General features: G+C 42.7%; 1 long non-coding RNA gene across 1 annotated transcript; it reads right to left on the bottom strand.

Annotated features, from left to right (window-relative positions):
* Nucleotides 1–7,283: 7,283 nt before the first annotated feature.
* LOC137858347 (uncharacterized) lies at nt 7,284–16,741 on the bottom strand. The gene is made up of 2 exons (XR_011097659.1): nt 16,611–16,741; nt 7,284–10,095 (listed from the first exon to the last, which is right to left on the bottom strand). It is a non-coding gene; the product is annotated as an uncharacterized lncRNA (long non-coding RNA).
* Nucleotides 16,742–16,816: the final 75 nt, after the last annotated feature.

Below are 16,816 nucleotides of genomic sequence, written 5' to 3'. Positions count from 1 at the left end.
CTGCAAGACCTAGTAGCGCCTGCCAGCAGCGCAGCCCACCCTGCGCAGTGCAGTCGCTGTGCTGCAGGATGTGTGCTACTGCCTGGGGCTTTGCAGGGTTGCCCCTACTGGGGGAGATGTGGATGCCCCAGAGGTGCAGTGCTCTTCCTTTACCAAGAGCATATACATACCACTCCATTCCCATTGCCACGGTAGAAGGGAACGGCAGTTTCCAAGTTCCTGGTGGCCAAACCTGGCCCCTCGGGAAGCTGTGTGCTCAGGAAGCCCAGCTCTCCTCGCTCCCAGGAGCAGAAACCTTCCTCCCGTGGCCTGCTGCCTTGCTCCTACCTGCCTTCCCAGCCACCGGGAATGCCAATATATTTTAAGAGCAGTGATTTAGGTTTGTCCATTTGCATTGTGCTACATCAGCTTACCATCTAAATGCAGTCCAAACAGTGCAAGGAGCTGATCTGTTATACCTTCCCTTCTGGAAAAACATCCTGAGTTATAAATGAGTATCACTGTAGTCCAAAAGACATCTAAATAGAGGCAGCATGCAGCAAAGCACACTTCTCAACCAATGCTTTTACTAAAGTCTTACTATTTAAAGCTTTTCTCTTGGCCTCACCTGATAAATGCTCACTCTTCTTTGCCCTGCAGACCTGATGTCACCTCTCCCTTTGAAACAGCCGGATCGTGAGAGTGCATTAATGGCTTTTGTAACTGGAGAGCTCTGGCTAATAACTATTTACTTCTGTCCACCAAAGTAGAAATATTCAACTATCAATGCCTGTAGCTATCTGTGATTTAGAGAGAAAATGGGAGGTGCTTAGCAGGAAGACTTTAAAGGAAACTGGGCTGTTGTAAAAAGGATGAACTGTTCTTCCTTTTCCCTTAGCCTCTGAGGTTTTTAAGCTGTGTTTTATTTAAAATTATCTATGTAATCTAAGAGCAGCCTTACCTGGCATACCCATTTACAGTCTAGGAATTTTAACAAGATTCTTAAGGTTTGTAATTGATGTAAATTTCTTGCAATATTGAAAGTTTTGAAATTCCCTTGTGCTTTGAGAGAGAGAGAGAGAGAGAGAGAGAGAAGTCAGATTCTCTCTTAGCCCACCTTTGTGGTTTCTCAATAAATATCCTGATGCTTTATTTGAATTCTGTGAGTGTGCCTGCAGTTATCAGTGGAAATGTCCCAGCTTAAACTGAAGGGAGAATCCCCCAACACAATTAGAAAATTCATTATCTTTTTGCTGAGTTGCCCCCTCTTGGAGATGAAAAATGCTGCTGTCATGTCTTCTGGCTCAGGTAACTGCACAATGTTTATAATGCCTGCTGCATGCTCCTGCACCCTGGCTGTCAGATCCTTTCTGGATTTAGGACACAGACTCAAAATGCACGGAGTACACTGTCCGCTCGTTACAGGGTTAGCAGAATATATATTGCATTGGGCAATAACAAAAGAGGAGAGCAGCTAGAGCCATTCATTGCACTGGCATATATTGGAAAAGGATAAGCAGAGGAATCCTGACTGTGGAAACATTTTAGTGTCTCTGCAGCTATGTATGAAGAGACTCTGCCCTAGGAATACTGCTAACAAAAACCAAGAGGGATCAGTGTGGGCTCCCTTCAGCGTGGCCATGAACCTGTTCTACCCCTTATCCCTCCTCATGTGCCTCTCCCACAGTGAGGACAGACCAAAGCACCAATTGTAAACAGAGACTGGACTGGTGGAATAGAGGAGAGGGAAGCAGGACCACTGAGAAATTATCCACTGAAGGTAGCCCTAGAGACCAAGCCATGGTGTATCAGTTCTCCTTGTGCTGATGAACAGCTCTATCAATATTGCCCTCCCCAGAGCCTCCGGTCCTTCAGTCTTGCTTTTAGTTTTGCCTAATGGTTTCCTTTTGATCCTTGGAGTATAGAAGGGCTTTTTTTCTTCTTATTATTATTTTTTCTTCCTTTTTTTTTCTCTTCTTTTCAAATAGCTCCCGACTCATCTGCATTTCTTAGTTTTCTAGGGTTTTAAAAGGGCACAAAGCATCATTGTGTTCTCAAGAGTATGGCTTCTTTCCTTATCCAAATTGCAGCTTTTGCTCTAATTTAAACAGTTCATTTCCAATCACTGAGATACTTGACTTTGTCTCTTTATATGTATGATCTTTTCCTATTCCTAAAGTTTTCATGAGGTTAGCTGAAGAAGATATTATAGCTTTCAGCAAGCAGTTGTGCACTTAGAAGAAACCACAGTAAAACTTATCTGGGAAAAGAAACTGAAAATGCCCCCCAGTATACCCTCATACGTATTTTTTCATTATTCTCCTAAGGACTCTGAGCATCTGTCCTTCTATACTGTGAGCGTTACCAGAGGGTGTTCTGCTGCGGCGTTCATTCAGACACCATTCACTCCTATCCTTACCCCATTTTTCATTCAGACTTCAATCTGTTGAGTCTGTCAGTGCTCTGGCAGACAGGCTCTGCTTGCTGTCACAGCGATGGAAATCCAGGCTAACATGATAACTGAGGTGGAGCTAGAACTCTGAGAGCACTGAACAAGCTAAAAATGTAATTTGCCTGAGTTTGGGAAGCAGGTTTTCATCCCATCACCAAATGGCTGACATCACAGTCCAAAAGAAGTGAATGAGGGGTTTGTAAATGGGTTTCCAAGGTACACAGGAATCTGAACTATGGGCTTGTGGTTTACCCATCACAGCATGTACATATAATAGCAGTCCAGGTATTTGATTGTAGCTTTTCATGCCTACTGTTTGAAAACCAAGCTCTGACAAGAACTATGACCTGAGCATTAGAGAAAGCTGGTGACATCTAGTGTGGTTTCTCAGAGTATTATTTGGGTATATTTAAAGGAGTCTCAAGAAATCCTAAGCAGGCTGCCAGTACCACAGTTGCTCCCAGCAAGTACTCCTGTTCTTAGGCAAATAGAAATGTACATGCGTGCTAGAAAAGTAATTGCAGCAGCATACTGCCATTCGCTTATTCCTGAGGACTCCAGTCTCATGGGACATCAGTAGGTCACTAAAATTCCCATTTAAATAATGTAGACGATAAACTTTCCCATCACTGGGCTACAGTCCTACAGTTCTGTACAAAGGCTATATTTAACAGCTGCCTCTCTTCCCCACCATGAAGAATAATAGCACAGATATTTATTGAGCAGCCTAGGTAGGCTTATTCTGTGTGCTTGTATGTTGTCAACTGCTAGAGCAAATGCCTTCATTTGTACAACTACGAGTCTTAAAACATGTTTATTCTTCCACTGCTGCTGCAAGTGATGGTTTGTTATGAATATCATATGAGTAAAATGGAAGGTTGATACTTTCAAATATTTATTACAGGGAGAATGTGCTCTTACCTGGCTGCTGTAGAGGTGCAGAAGTGGGTTGACAGCATTTAAAAAACAGTCAATATTATTCCTAACTATAGAGACCATGTTTGATCTATGTTATTCATGCCCGGCGGTGTCCCAGGCTAAGTGTAGGGAGTAAGTAACTCTAGGGAACTGTGCAGCATTTGACATCTGAAGTACTTCATAGTTACCTGTTGTTTTCACTTTACAGATGAGCAATCACAGTAAGGCAAAGAGACTTGGCTGAAGACATACCTCAGGTTAGTGCCAGAGCTAAACATCTCACTGAGGAGCCCCGTGCTCTTTAGCTACCAAGGCTGAATTGGCTTTCTAATGGCATCCATTCTGTATCATTCCCTTGTGCACTCATGAATTTTCACTGTGTTGTGAGTCTTTTCTTTTCTTTTCTTTTCTTTTCTTTTCTTTTCTTTTCTTTTCTTTTCTTTTCTTTTCTTTTCTTTTCTTTTCTTTTCTTTTCTTTTCTTTTCTTTTCTTTTCTTTTCTTTTCTTTTCTTTTCTTTTCTTTTCTTTTCTTTTCTTTTCTTTTCTTTTCTTTTCTTTTTTTTTCTTTTTGTGAATCCAGATGCCTTCATACCATGAGTATGAATCAATATACTCCTTCAAAAGGAATTTTAGGTTGGTTTTCTGTACCTTAAAATGTTTCAAGTAATGTCTGATACATAGCAGCCAGACTTTACTATCACATGTCAAGCAGGAAGGGAGATTTCTTTTTGGAAAGATGTGAAATGTTTGTTTCCAGCCCTAAAGAGAGTAGCCCATAAATGTGTCACTTATCTAGGACTAAGATCTACAATTAAACACATGTAATTTTGAGAGAGCTTGAGGGAAGCCTTCCCTATTTGGGGAAGGAAACATTTCTTTGACAGTGTGATTATTTTTTAATGCCAATAGCTGGAAGCTGTTCATTAGTGTTTGTTGGGGAAAAGATGGAGAGGGGCAGGAGTTCACACGTGTACATTCCTGGCTCTTTTTAAGTTAAAAATCTCATCCAAGTTTCAAAGTTGTAACTGTTTCTTCTGGCTGTACCTATTCCTGGCTTGGACTGTTAGGACAAGTATCAAAGGCAGTGGATTTAATGGATAGAAAGGGAATAGCTCAAAGCTGCATGATTAGCTGCATCTATCACCTGCCTGTAAGACAACATACGGCTGCTGCTTCATTAGAGGTCGCATGTTCAGGTAGGAACACCTGAAACAAGGCATGTGGATAAGTACATACATGCTGAGTGTTCCAGGTAAAAATTTTTAAGATTAAGGTTTGAGGGAAGGTAATTTCTGTTCTGCCAAGTGACAAAGCATTTCTGGTAGCTGCACTGCCTGCTCCTTATTTCTGGGCTTTCTGGGATTGTGCTGAAAGGCTGTCACAGAGAGCAGGCCGAGCCTGGGGGTACACATCCAGTATGATCGGCACTGAGTAGGCTGGCCTGCCAACTGTGCCAGCATCTCCTTTCGGAGAGAAATAAACGACCAAAATCACGTCTGCCAAAAGCAGCACGTGAGCAGTATGGATAATCAGGAAACAAGAGTCCTGGGGTGAAATAAGGAAATCAAGCTGGCTGTGTAGACACTTGAGTCACTTGGCAAATGTTATGCGTAGTAAGGGAATGCTGTAGCCAGGGTTTCAAGGGAATTGTCTGCGCTGCATTTATTTGCAGAGAACAATCTACATAGCCTATATTTATGGGTAAAGCCTCAGCAGAAGAAAACATTCCGACCTCCACTGGGTTCAGAAGAATCAGGACAGCCCAGGCTCAGCTCAGAATATTAGCTTTTAAGGCTCCCATAACCAGATACATTTTTAAAAGCTTTAACTCCTTCACTTCCTCCTGTTGTATTTCTTTTTTTTTTCACCCAAATGCTACATTTTATAAAGATGCCATTAGTGCTATCAGCATATCACATGTATGGGGAAGCACCATCCAATTACAGTTTTCCCATTTACCCAAACTTGGAAGGAAGCATTACTCATGTTTATGAACAATTGAAACTGGAACAGAGCGCTTCATACAATGAGAGCCCCTTTACGGAAGTGTCGCAGGGGCTGCCCAGCGACCTTGCTCGTACAATGGAATATATTCTTTGGGATTACTTCATTCTGAGTAGCCCTCACAGGAAATAATTATTTTGGTAGACACTAACAAACTCTAACTTGTAGGATAAGCATTTCCAAATTGCTCCTTTCCCTGCAGACAGTGACTTCTTTTCGCCTAGGCAAACCTAGCTTATGTCCAAATTCAACAGCTTTCTGCCTCAAAAATGCCCTATTCTTAGACTGTGGTGTTGCCAACACCAGCCCACAGAGTTGTTTTCTGCCAAAATGCTATGAGAAACAGGCTTTTCATTGTGTTTCTGCCGTGTCAAAAAAAAGTACTGAGTCATAGCACATTGGAAATGTTTGTACTGGACTGCATATGAAAACACCCTAAATATGTTAGAAAGAGTATTAAATATTTCCACATAGGAACTAGGGACCAACATTCTTGATTCTTAAGCATGAAACGTACCTAAAGCAGGAGAAAGCCCTTTTCTAATCATAGCAGAAAGCATCTGTTTACTCATTTGGATACGCATGTGAATTTTGACAAATACTTAATAATTTTATAATGTATTTCTCTTAGAAAAGAAACCCTGTTTTTTTTTGATGTTTTGGCATTCTTTTAAACAACTTCTTTGAACAGGGATTTGAAAATAACCATTGTGCTGTTTACAGAGATCTGTGTGGGCTCAGAGTGTAGGAATCCATACTGGTTTAAAGAGAAGGAGAAAGAAAAAATCATATGACAATTTTAAAATCACATCCACACAAGCAAAAGAACGAATTTCTATGCAGCTTTATGCCAGAGATGTCCACCCTGTCTGGTGGTGCAAGTGATAAAGTCCTTTAGGGAGCCACCTGGGTGCTGGCTGTTTAGGTGTCTTCCCTGCCATATGTGGGGACGTGGAGCTACAAGTACTGGTCCCCCAGACATGCTGATGACACGTAATGGCATGAGATTGAGTACATTGTTTTGACAGCCTAAGTTTGGCCCATAAACCAGAGATTTTCCCAAAATTAAATGATAACGAGACACCACGTGCTAGAACTGCCTAGGAAACAATCCTGTAAGCCAGTGGACAGCTCTTAAGATCAGAAAGCCAGCTATCCAGGCTTCCACTTCATGGTGCTGCTGTCTCATGTATGTTTGGATTCCTTTATAAAAAGACCACAATAATCCCATCTTTTTCTATAGACACAGTTGTGACCCTGAGGAGGTCTTGCTACATATTGCTTATTGCAGCTGGCTGAATAATCTTCCAGATGATATTAAAATCAAATCAAATTTTAATATTTCACTAAGCTTTGGATGTTATTAAAAGTAGTGGCAAAACTCTGGTTTTGCTGATTTCAGGACAGTCTGAGAGTTTATAAAAAGTGAAGTACCTTTTCATAGCAGATATCTGTGAAGGTTTTATGATAAAATTGGAATTCATGATTAAATTTCTCAGCTTTTATGCCTTGGATACATAAAGTTTTCTGGTGTTATTTTTCCTTGGCTTCAGCAGATTATTGTTGATGACTCCATTCACCCCATTCCTCCCTCTTAAGATAGTACTTTTTATAAGAAATATCTTTGCAGGTCTCCCAAGTGTCCATATGGCATATCAAAAAGACTATCGTTAATAATCTCCTCTAATAACTGGAAGTAATTTTGTAAATGCTTTTTTACAAAACAACTTATTCTGTATAGCATTTTGGCTATTTAGTCAAATTTTCATGATTAGTTGCGTGTGGGTTTTGTATAGTATGTAATGTCTGGTCACTGGAGGGTTTCACAGAGCAGCCCTGTGGGGTAAAAGACAAATCAGTAAGCAGCAGAGCTGGTGGAATTAGAAGGAAGTGATTTGTGGCCATTCTCATGATTAGATCTCACTCTTGGTTTCCAGGGGTCATGTTTATTTAAACTGTTACTTTAGCAGTTTATTTGTGAGTCCTAAACATTTTATAAACAACTTTAAACAGAGAATAGTATTAATCTGGAAGTTCATCATACAGAGGCATTGTTATCTGTTCAGTAACTGATATGCTTTCAGCATCATTCCCCTGTTTTGAAAGTTTCGGTTTCACTGTCAGAAATGATGACATGTGAATTAGGCAACCAGCCACGTACCCTTGAGGAGAAAAAATAAATTGAGTATTTTCAAAGACATTTGTCTGCAAACAACTCATCAATTGCAATGTATTTGTATAATCTGTTTGGTGAATGTTTGCAATTAATTCTACAAACATCGAAGTCAGGCTGATGGTCCGGTTGAGTCACAAGTAGGAAAAATGGACTGAATTAAACGGATCACTTACTACCATAAACAATCCAGCTCTGGGTCTGGGAAAGTTGCATGGTACTAATAAAACGAGTAGAAATAGATTCCTCCTTTCCTGAATGCCTGAGGGGATTGACAGTGTGAGGGAAGCAAACCTGCAGAAAGAAGCTAAATATCTTTGGTTATATCAGGAAAACTGTTTGAAAAAAGTCCTGCAGTGATGGGAAGGAGGAGTGTTTAGCTCTTCGTTTGACCTGTATCAGAGGAAAAACACAACCCTCCTTTTCAGTCTTTCCACTCGGCTGTTTTGTACAGAGGTTTAACTGACATCATCGCTTTGATATTTCAACGTCTGCTCTTCCTTTCATCCCTGGGGATAGGTTATGCTACTTCTCATTTGTTTCATTAACCTGAAAAAAAGTGTTGAACCTAAGCTAATACCAGTGCACTGGAGCCGGCAGCAGTTCTGGACAGGCGGAAGCCTGCAGAGATGTCGAGAGCAGGAGGCAGTGCAGGAGCGCTCGAGTTCCTGCTGCAGCGTGGCTGTAAACAGTGGCAGGAAGTGAGCACCCGGCAGGCATGAGCAGGCAGTCTGAGGTGGGGTGTGTTATTCAGCTGCCACCAGCTGAAGAGGTCAGGTATTAGTTTAAGGCACTAGCATAGATTTCGAAGCAGAAGGAGCGACTCCACAGTCAAGACCCAGGCTGCGGCCGTGCTGGGAATGCGTTTGTTACCGTCCCATCCACTGCAGGGAGCAGTCATGGTGGGCTAAGCAGCTGGGAGAGAGCAAACCACGTGAGGCCCCTGGTGCTATGGCTGGGTATGTGTGAGTCCCAGAAAAGCCAGCTCTCCCTCATGCCTTCCAGTCAGAGCCAGCCTCTGCGAATCTGCACAAGGGAGCCTCTTCTCTCCCTGAGTAGTGCCGGAGCTCCTCACAGCGTGCTGAGATTAGCGTAACTCTCCTGGCTCTTAGAGAATCATGGGCTCTCATACCAAAATCTGTAGCTCCACAGAGCACCCTACTTGGCTGCTTCTGCCTGCTAGTATCTAGCTGATCTTGCTTCTAGTCCTAGGCAGAAAGCAAGGCAATAGATGTATGTGTTTTTCGGTTAATGTAAAGCCGCAACCTTTAACTTCAGGTCTACGCTCCCTAACGCTTGCAGGTGCTCAGGTTTGTGTGAGACATGTAAGCTATAGGCTGTGGTGTGTTTATGTGGTTACATCACATTTTAGGAAGCGATGCTGGAAGGATGTAGATTAACTTGTTGATTTGTTATTTCATTTGTGGTTGCTCCATCAGCATCTCTATTGTTCAAGAAAGATAGAGGCTGCATTTTGATGACTTCAAGCCTTACCATCTCACACATCTTGAGCGTAGGGACCAGCTGCAAGGCGTGAGATCAGTCTCTAATCCAAACATTTTAGAAATGGAAAAATATGCTAGGTTTGGTTCTTAAAATCAGTAAGGCCTAAAGCCTTCCAAGGGTGCACTCCCACCACAGAAGCACACACAGAAGTCTCCTCCAGTTTGTCATCTACATATTCAAAGCCATCTTTGCTATTACGTGTCAGATATGTTCAAGTGGAGTATAATTTCAGAAAGATATGGTTGTGCTGTATAGTGGGCTGTTGGTGTTTGTAATTTATACTTGGGTAAATGCACTTTAATGTGTGTAGCTAAAAACCCATGGAGACAGTTGTATGTTTCCCAGAAAGTCCAAACATACAATCTTCTTTGTGCACCCCAGTAGATGTTGATTATGGAGGGGGGGAGTCTACTCAGACTATAAAGTGTTTATTTCACTGATCAGGCTGTGAATCACTGTCAACAGAAGAGATTTTTCTACTCCATTGCAATCTTGCCTTCTTTTTTTTTTTTTTTTTCCCCTTGGTAATCCTCTATATATGGCAGGTTGTAGGTTGATCATCATGGTTAGAAGTTAGGGGAGAAATGAGAATGTAGGTAGAAGTGGCCATGGAGGTGGACTTGACTGTTGTTAATAAGAAGAGAAGAACTGCAAAATAGAGAGCATGGATCTTAAGAAGACACATTTCAAATCATTAGGAGAATTGGTTGGGAAGATCCAGCTCTGTGGATATAAAGAAAATGGCTGCTTATAAAGAGTTATCAATAAACTGGCAGATTACTGAGCATGAATATAAAACCATGGTATGGCATGTAAGATTGAGACACAACAGCAGGGGCACCAAATGAGGTAACATAAGCTAAGTCCCTAAAGGATAACACAGAACCCTTCTGCAGATATGCTCAGAGTGAAAAAAATGCCATGGAAATGTCTTACTAATGAAGAGAAAAGGAAAATGTTACTGAGAAAGCCGTATGCCAGTTTTGTCTTGGGAAGGCTTCGGGAGTGAGCTGTAGGTGGGCAACCAACAGAATTGACACCAGTGAAGCAGAATGGTCTGCACCTAGGAGAAGGAAGGGGAGAGGATGGGTTAGAAAAGGCATAAAAAGGTTACCTATATTTAAATGAATTATAGCCCAGAACACTTGGAGAGTTACCTGATAAAATTCCAGAACCATCTGTGGTTCTGTCAAGGAGAAGGGTGAGATATCAGAGAAGGGAAGAGGGCAAATATAATGCTCTTCTTTTAAAAAGGGAGGGAGAAAGGAGAGTCAGAGCATTGTAGAGAGATCAGCTGAATTTCAGTTCCTGCAAAAATACTGGAAAAAGTACTCAAGCCATTATTCATACCTAGAAGAAAACAACATGGCTTTGTGAAGAACAGATATATCAAACCATCTCGTTTCATCATTTGATGAGGTAATCCTTACCATGCTGACAGGAAGAAGCACCAAATGCCGGATATCTTGATTTTCATGAGGCTTTTGGCAGAATTTTATGTAAGCAAGGCAGAAAAATATGGCCAGATGAAACTACTAAAAAGTGGGTTTCAAACTGATTGGAAACTGTGCTCAGTAGTTACGGACAGTTTGCTGTCAAAATAGAAAGATCATCTGAGCTCCTTGGTTACCAAGCTCCCTGGGAGTCTGGTCTGGCCTGCCACTATTTATTACCTTCATTAGTAACACAGGTCATGAACAGAGCCTGCTTTTTACATCTCCACACAGCTCTGGGTGGGACGGACTGCAGGCACATTGGAGGAGAGGATTAGGACTGTAAAAATTCTGAACAAACTGGAGAACTGGTTTTACACAGAAAACCATGAAGTGTGAGGTTCAGTACCCACACAGGAACAGGCTGCAGCACAGGCGTGCAGCAAGGAACACCTTGTTAGGTGGCAGCTCTGCAGAATTAAAAAAAAAAAAAAAAAGATTGGTGAAGATCCAGTCATGGATCACAGGCTAAACATGAATCGCTAATATCATGAAAAAGGCAAACACCACACTGCACAAACTGGGAGAGTGGACTGAAAGCTTTGTAACATTATCCTTCAGCTTGGTTCAGCATCAGCAGTGCCTTGGCTAGAGTAGCAGTGGTTGGGGCCTCAAAAAAAGCCAAAAAGCTGGGCCCAGCTAGAAGGAGGTGAGACATGAGGAGTAAAATCAGTGAGAAGCCTGCAAAGGATGAGAGGTGTGTGCTCACTCAGAGGAGGAGACCAAGTGTAAAGCAGCAGTTGTTGAATACAGAGAAGGCAGGTGCAGAGGGGAAGGAATCACATGTTCCCCACGTCTGGGGCAGGCAAGGCAAGTACTGATGGGATTGCATGGCAGCAACTGAGACTTTGTCATTAGGGAAAGCTTTCTAAAGGCGAGAGTACCTGAATAGGGCAGCAGACTGACCACAGGCTCCTGTCTCCATCACTGGAGGCTTTTAGGAGCTGGTTAGTCATCCATCTAGAAAAGTTTAGGATCCCTTCATGCCACCTTTTTTATAACCATGGGAAAGTGTGTAACCTGTCATGATGAACAGATACTGTATTGTAAAGCCTTGTGAAGCTTTGGTACGTGAACTCTCTTAGCCTTACTGTAAGATGATAGATGTGGGGTGCGTATTTGCGCACAGCATCCTGCTGCCTGTGGAACAAATGACCTGGTTTTTCTTTGAAATGCCTCACGTAGAAGGAGGTTCCTTCACTGCCTGGTAAAATTGACAAGTTACACATCACATGCAGCTCTCAGCATCGTATCACTGCCTTATCAAACCTGTGAAAGCTTTTACTAAGGACTGCTCCCAGTTCTGGATTTTTGTATTCAAAGACGATCTACCCAGGGAAGGGAACACTGCTAGAATGCATGGAGTCAAGTTGATTACAGCCTCCAATGACATTATGTGCTCTTTTACCACCACATCATGCAGTAATGTTCTCAGGAGTTACTGTGGTATTCAGCGAGTTGTTGCATATTTATTATAAATGAAATGGGAAGGGGGAGACATCAAACAGACCAGCTTACTAGCCAAACATTACATGTTCACAGACACTCAGCCTAACGCATCTGGAAGTTTCTTTTATGAGAAAAAGCTTTATTTGAAGATTTCCAGTACTCCTGGGTTTCGGTTCCATAAAATCCAACAAAACAGCTGTTGTTGTGGTATTTGGGGCTATTCCTGCTTGAAGCCCCAGCTGAGACTGGGATGTTTGCACAACAGCACAAGAACAGGAACATGCAGATGCAAGGCATCTGGCAGCGGCTTGTGTCCTGCCGCATTCGGCCACGTACAGTGGCTTTACCCTGGTGCTGGGCAGCTGAGCTCCAGTAAGGAAGAGGGGAAGTAGAAAGTACGCTGGAAAGAAAAAAAAAAAAAAACAACAAACAACTCACAGGTTAAGATAAGGATGATTTAAATAAAGAGAAAAGGAAGAGGAAAAAAGAAAAAAAAAAGAAAAAAGAAAAGAGAAAGCAAAGGCCACGCAGAAGCACAGAGAGAAAGAAAAGAAATTAAGTGCTAATTTCCATCAACAAGCAATGTTCAGCCACATCCTGGGAAGCAGGGCCCCAATACACAGAGCGGTTGTTTGGGAGGACAGACATCTTCATAAGGAGAGCCCCCCCCTCCTTCCCCCCCCCCACCTCTTATTGCTGGGTGTGACACCATACGGTACGGAATATCCCTCTGGTTGCTTTATGTCAGCTGCCCCAGTGAGGTTCCCTCCCCAGCTCTTGCCCACCCCCAACCTGCTGGCTTTGAGGTTTTGGAGGGAGTCCTGGTGCTGTGCCAGCACTGCTCAGCAATAGGCACAGCACCGGTGTGATACCAGGGCTGTTGTAGCTGTGAGTGCAGAGCACAGCACTCTGTGGGCTGCTGCAGGGAAAGGGAACTCCATCCTAACCACATCACCCAGGAGAGGTGGCTGGCGGTCTCCTCACAGTCACTGTGATCACCGGGTGTCCCTTCTGAACAGCACTGCCCCCTGGAAGCAATATATGTCCTCTTTATAGGCAGTGCTTAATCAGAAAAAAATGCCCATCCCAACCCAGGAGTCCTTCAAGAGGTTCCTGTGGGGATGCCCGTGATTAGATGACCACGCATGATACATAAGGCACTGCAGTTGTCACCTGCAGTCTAACGTGCATCCTTCTCTTCTCTGTAGGATTGAGAGCACATCTCTCCCTGATCTCCTCTATTCATCTCTTTGTCTTCTAATCACTTTGGCCTTTCTGCACTGTACAGGACTCCCCCATGGGATGCTTTTCTCAGCCACTCCCCCATCTCTCGCATTTTCTGGGTATAGATCTCACTTGTTTCACACCCTTTCCTCTAAAATCAGCAGAGGCCCTTAGAAGAGGGGTGCGTCTCTACCAATTTCTGTGGTTTCTTTTGCAAAGGACAGCCTGTCCCCAAGGCCAGCCAGATCCCTGCAGATGTTTACTGAAACTGCCAAACTTTCAGAGGTTTGCCCATTTAATTTCTAGCTAGTGTGCTGGAGTCGTTTGCAGAATGCCATGGCAACAGAGCAAAACACTGCTGTGTCATTTCGTGGTAAGGAAAAGGCTGACGAGATGGGCCTGAAAGCCTCAGTGTCTCCGTGGTCTTCTCCAGTCCGTCTTCTTCCATTTCTCACGGCCCTTCAGGCAGGAGCCAGCGTCAGGAGCAAGCCAGCCCAAAGGAATGCGAGCTGTGCCAGCTCACCTGGGCATGACTGCAACACAAGTGGTAGGGCACAGCAAGATAATCGTAGGCAGCAGAAGTATTTTTGCTCTTCTGCAGCTTCTGGAAGCAGTATGTAAACGATACTGCCGAATGGCAATATCCAGGCAGATTTTTATGGATGACTAATGCAATGAAAATCATGGTTAGATCTGCAAGGCATAAATTTAATATTTTTCACTGCCTTTTACCCCAAAAAAGTTAATTAATCAAATGTCTTTAAAAAGGATGTGATTGTGTTACTAAAGTGAAAAAAGTCCCACAGGAAAGGATCCCTGCGCTCCCTGTCTCTTTGGTGCAGCACCAAATAACAGCAGTACCTAACTGGAGAATTAATGCTCCTCAGGGCTCTGCTGCGTGCGTTCCATGGACTCGCTCAGCCCTCCTCTGCTGAGAGCAGTGGGGATCTTCAAGGTACTATTTTTACCAGTTTTGAATCAAATACAGTGTGACCTTTTCTTGCTACTCGATGTACCTCTGAGTACACTGATGTGTCACACTCCAGTACCATTATTGTCTTGGTGCAAGAGCAGACCTGTGCAACAAGAGAGTCTCACTGGGTTTCCAGCACCTTAGTGATTTGAGTCACAGCCCCACAGCAGCAAAGAACATGTCCTTTAATGCTGTGAACACAGGCCATGCTTTGTGTGTCTTTAGTCTCCTTATTGTCAGTTCAGGTCTGTGAAATTCTAGTCCATTTTGGAACCACAAAACTTTAACTGTAAGACAGAGACAAATACAATCTGTTTAGAAAGCCTGTCCTGCCGTGTATTTTCCCTAATTAAAAAGATAACATATGACAAAAAGCTCGTTTCAGGTTTCTAGTGAGTTCTGTACAAAGATTAAACCCCGTGTTTATTTTATCTGGGCAGATTACTTCGCTGTACAAATTACCACTATCAGTTTCCTGTAAGATCTCATTAGTAAACCCAGCAACTCATGTTGCTATCAGACTGCAAGGGATCCTAGCTTACAGGTTCACCTGCTTGCAGAACTATAATGAGCATCAAGCTTGAAGGTATGAATGACTTGGAGCAGCAAAAAAGCACCATTTGCTGTACTTATTCTGTCGCTCTCAGAACAAGCACAGCTCACATCTCATATGCACAGGGTGGTATCATGCTACAGCGGCTTTGGAAAAAGGCCAAAACTTCAGAAGTGATGCCTGAGTCTTAATTTTGTGCTACCTGAATGTTCTGACTGTGCATTTTTCCTTTAATAGAAATTAGACTCAACAGCTAGTCTGCTCGACATAGACAGTTTTGATTTGAAAATGGATCTAACCCAGCCCCCAGCAAATCCTCAGGCACCGTGTTCCTGTCCAACTGGAAAATCCCAACGGAGCCATATAAACTCAGCAATACTAACAAGTAATGGCCATGGCTTAATGAAGGGTGGCAATTCTGCTCTGGGGATGTGACTAATGGATGTGGTCATTCTTGTAGCTTTCTCTCATGCTGATTATCTTCCCTTCACATTTTTTGGTCCATATCTTGTCACAAACACGTCTGTCAAAAGCAGGAGCTACTGCAGACTGGGGAAGGAGGCTGGCATCCAGATCATCTGCTCAGACTGGAGGCCCACTCCAGCCCGGACACAGCTCTCCTTTCCTTGGGAATGAGGCCAAAAAGCGGTCTGTCTTTACCCCTGCATGAGGGGCGGTTGTTCCAGGTCCAAGGATCTCTGCAGAAATTAGCTGCTTTCTGCAAGTCGCTGAGCTGGAGCACTGCTTTTAAAGTGTCTTGTTTAATTTGGTGTTTCAATTACTGAGCGCAATAGGCTGCTCACTAAGAGAGATGGGCAATTAAAAGGAATCTATTACGTGTTTTATAAAGTACCACTGGAAAGCAATGAGAGTAGAAATCAGGACCTAAATACCAGAGCTGGAAAGCAGAAAGGGAAAGGAAGGCAAGGCAAGGCAAGGCAAGGCAAGGGGTCTCCACTTTTTCGTCTCCTTTTAATTTTCTTTTACTAGTCCTCACTAAAGACTGACCACTTAAGGGAGGCAAATGTTCTCTGCCTCTCCTTGGTTTTGAGCGTAATGCCATCTGACCACACTAACAGTACTGGAGATGCATCCATGTACTGATATTCAAAGATATCTCAGGAAAGAGCACATACCAGTCTCTGAAGGGCCTCATTTCAGACCAAAAGTAAATAGCCAGTGTCATACAAACCTGCACAGTGATCAAACACTGAAAAACATGACTGGATTTTTTAAAACCTAGTCAAGAAAGAAAATTAAACTTGTATAAATTGCCTTCTTTGTATGATTCTCTGAATTAGTGAGATGAACCCAGATGACAGATTTTAAGCATTGACCAGTGAAAAGACAACTTTTAATTTTAGAAATCGGTCTTGAGAGCAGCATTTCCTATTTAACACTGAAGAATTGCACTTCAAAAGTAGGTGATTGTTGCAGCCATGCCTCCATTCAAACACAGTAATAAACTTCAGTCTTTCTGGCCTTATTTGTTTTTTCTTTCTGTTATAATTTAATTGTTTTTTGAAACCCTGTAGAAGCTTTTGCTACAGATAAAAATAAATCACCCTTAGCTCCTGCATTCTCACTGTAGTCTCATCATTATCAGACAGCAAAGCAATCCTGCATATATATTTATTTTCTTGTAAATATTGATTGAAGTAAGAAAGGTCCAGGTCAACAAACATGCACTAACAGCATCCTGAAACCTGCACTCCATGTCCAAAATCCTTTCCCAGCTGGGAACAAGAATGAATTTGCAGCCCTACTCCAGCAGCAGCAAGGAGAAAACAAATTTGCTGTTTATACTACAGTTACTATTACTATGTGTTGCCCCAGGTAATTATCTTTTCCTGTCTATGTATATGCTATTTTAGGTATATACTTACAAAATCTAAGGCAAGCATCGCTCAGATCTTTGACTTGTTGATGCTGCGTGGCTTTCAACTTCTTGAATGTTTAAGGGAAGAAGAATGAGTTTGTGGTTAAAGTACAAGTCTAGGAGTCAAGAGGTCTGGATTCTATTTCTGTGCTGTGCCACAGACTTCCTGTACGCCCTTGAACCACTCACGTGACCTCTTTGCGTTTTTATACA

This window comes from Anas acuta, chromosome 6 (assembly GCF_963932015.1).
Source record: "Anas acuta chromosome 6, bAnaAcu1.1, whole genome shotgun sequence".
NCBI lineage: Eukaryota > Metazoa > Chordata > Aves > Anseriformes > Anatidae > Anas > Anas acuta.
The sequence above is the reverse complement of the archived record's forward strand: the minus strand, read 5'-3'. Positions and strand labels throughout refer to the sequence as shown.